The sequence below is a fragment of the Neophocaena asiaeorientalis genome, unplaced genomic scaffold (assembly GCF_003031525.2).
Source record: "Neophocaena asiaeorientalis asiaeorientalis breed wild unplaced genomic scaffold, Neophocaena_asiaeorientalis_V1.1 scaffold324, whole genome shotgun sequence".
Taxonomy (NCBI): Eukaryota; Metazoa; Chordata; class Mammalia; order Artiodactyla; family Phocoenidae; genus Neophocaena; species Neophocaena asiaeorientalis.
In genome coordinates this window covers 568,600-571,853 of record NW_020172458.1, presented here as the reverse complement: position 1 = coordinate 571,853, position 3,254 = coordinate 568,600, and positions in this window count along the sequence as shown.

Sequence of the window (3,254 nt, the reverse complement as noted above, 5' to 3'; positions counted from 1 at the left end):
TTTCACTTACAACGTGTGTAAAAAGCGCATTCCATGCCAGGCCTGAAACGTTCCAAAGCTCAGTTCTGTGAGTGAATTGCAACCAAGATTTCTACAAAAAGAGACACAAGCAAAAGAAGAAGAAAAATACATATTCTTTCAGAACAGTTATCGTTTGGCAATAATTCTAATTTACATATGATGAAACATAACATCTCTACTCCCTCCATACACTAATGAAATCTCACTGTGGAAGATACTATGATTTATACTTTCATGATTTTATATGTGGTGCATTAGATACAAAATAGTAAATGCTCATTAAATACTTGTGTTAAGTGATCTTTATATCTCTAGAAAGGCAGCACTATTAACATTTTGGACTGGATAATTCTTTGCTGTGGGAGGCTTTCCTGTACACTGTTGGATGTTTAGTAGTACCTCTGGCCTCTGTCCACTAGATGCCAGTAGCATATACAGTTCTGACAAGCAAAAATGTCTCCAGACACTAGCAAATATCTCCTGCGTGCCAAATCACTCTGGTTGAGAACCACTGCTCTATAATGATTCACTCTGATCTGTGTAATATTTCTCACACTAATCTTTGCTAGAGAGAAAAAGGATTTGCTACAAAATTTTAGCAGTAATTTTAATCAAAATGAGTAACAAATTAATTTTATAGATAATTAAACTTTATAAAAATTCCAAATATAATGAAGTTATATTTGTAACTTACATAAACTGCAAAAAAGTAGTGGTTCAAATGTACGTCTTACAATAGACGGTATTTTACTGCAGGAAAAATTTCTAGGAAAAGTAAAAGGAAAATATTGCCTCAATTAGCTATTAGATATCTAATTAGTAGGAATAACTAGTAGAGGTTAGAATGATAATAATAAATAAGAAGTTTTGGTCTAAACTCCAAACCTTAGGAATTACTATTTGAACCTTCCAAAGCCCCTAACCCTGCCTTCACCTCTCTTAAGAGTCTCACCTTCAGGATCTTCAAAAATTAAATATACAACTATAGATCTTGATAGATTTTGGAGGTCATCTTTCCTGAGAGCAGAAGCATTGTTTAGATTTCACCTTTTGTGGTCTCATCAAATTCTAGATTATGAGCTCAAAGTTTTTATCTCTCTATATCATTATAATTTCTAATATTAAAAGGAATATTATTATATTTACACACTTCCCAGTATAGTTCTGTTTTTCTAGGCCAATTCATTACCAAAAGAAATAAAAGACACCCTTTCACACAATTTGAACGGAAGTTACTCCTCTCATTAATATGTAACTTTAATTCAGAACTACACTTTCTATCATATGGACTTTTACTCAAAAATACCTACTCTTGACTATAGCTGACTATCTTATTTCCATTGATTCCAGCTTAGTCTCTCATTTCACCTGGATGGGTATAACTGTCTTCTGACTGGTGTTTCCATCTCTACCCTCTCCCTTTTTAAGCCATCCTACACGTCATCGTCAGATTAACTCTCCGGAAGTGGTTCTCAAATACCAGTATCACTTGTGAACTTATTGAAGATACATATACTCAGCCCTACTCTGGACCTCTTGAATCAGTAACTACAGGGGTAGAGCGTGTGTTTTCACAAGCCCTCCAAGTGGTTGGTTCTGTTGCAGGCTAAGGCCTGTCTTAAAGCACTGCTGTGGTAACATGGTGCTTGGCATGTTATCCTTGGCTTGGCCTCCAAAACTCTAGATGATCTGGCTCCAATCTTCTACTCTTCCCACTTGTACTCTACAGGTACTCAGTGCATTTTTCCTGTGCTTTGTCTTTCTCCCACTTTCCTTTTGCAAGCTTATTCTTCCTAAGATGTCTGTCATTGATACCCAACGGCCCTTCGAGGTCCCGTTTAAACAGCATTGCTCTAGTAATATATTCCCTGATCCAATTTGAAGTATTTTTTTCCCTATTTTGTTCTCCAATACCAACTTATAGTGCTCATTGCACATATTCATTTCTTTCTTTAAATATAGCTATTTTTGCAACCCATTTCCTCTGAGCATAAACTCCTTCAAAGTATGGACTAGATCCTGCTTATGTGCATCGTCTATCATGTTTAAAGCCAATGCGTGGACATAAAGCAAACTCAAATATTTATAAAATCAACACATAGCTGTGGAGTGGAGAGAAGGAGGAAATGACTGTTTTAAAATAAATGTAGTTTTATTACTTCATGGTGCCTCCATAGCCCTTTGTGATTATGGTTTGAGCTTATTATATGTTTATTTTCCCTGTGAGATCATGGGTTGCTAAAAGGAATCCTGTCTTACCCATCTTCACGTTTACAACACTAGGCATAGTGCGTATTAGCATATTCTTTTTTTGCTTTTTTATTGATTGGCATTTTGTTTTTAAGAATGAGGACACTTATGCTAACATGAAATAATCAGATCATAAAGTATTTCGTGGTAGAAGTAATGAAGGGCTTAGTCCACTGAGCAGTTATTTTATTTGTTTTTCTGCAAACTGTGTTTGTAAGGTTTGGAGCCCAGATGGCAGAGAAGAGACTAATATAAAGGTGATTGCCCCTTTAGGCTTGGAAGGTTTGATAATTAAAAGAACTATTTTTAGGGTCTTTTGAGGCTCTTTATACCCACTTCCCTTAAGCCTTTTATACTTGCAAGAAGAATCTATTTGCTAAAGAGGATCATTCATTCGCTTAATAAGGAATAATGACATACACAACTTTGGATTCCATGGACAAAGGACAAAAACTGAGATTTATAGCAAAAAACACAGTTATCTGTTTATCCCTAAATTAAAAGAAATACTAGGCAAGCATTTCCTCTTTGAAAAGGAAGCTGGAGAGGGAATTCGCTGGTGATCCAGGGGTAAGGACTTCCAGTGCTGGGGATCTGGGTTCAATGCCTGGTCAGGGAAATAAGACCCCACAAGTTCTGTGGTGTGGTCCTAAAAACAAAACAAACAAACAAACAAATCCAGAAATAAAAAGGCTGGAGAGATTTTTGTGAGGGGCATTTCTGAGATGCTTATTTAGTGTGAACTTTTCTAAATATACCACTTAACCATCACCTTAAACATTCTTAATATTAGCATCACAATTCCTGCATTCAAATCCTTAAAAAGTGTTCGTTATTTTGGTAACTTAATGTGTTCTTGACAATATTGATTTTTTTTTAAGAATGTTTTTTTGATGTGGACCATTTTTTTTTTAAACATCTTTATTGGGGTATAATTGCTTTACAATGGTGTGTTAGTTTCTGCTCTATAACAAAGTGAATCA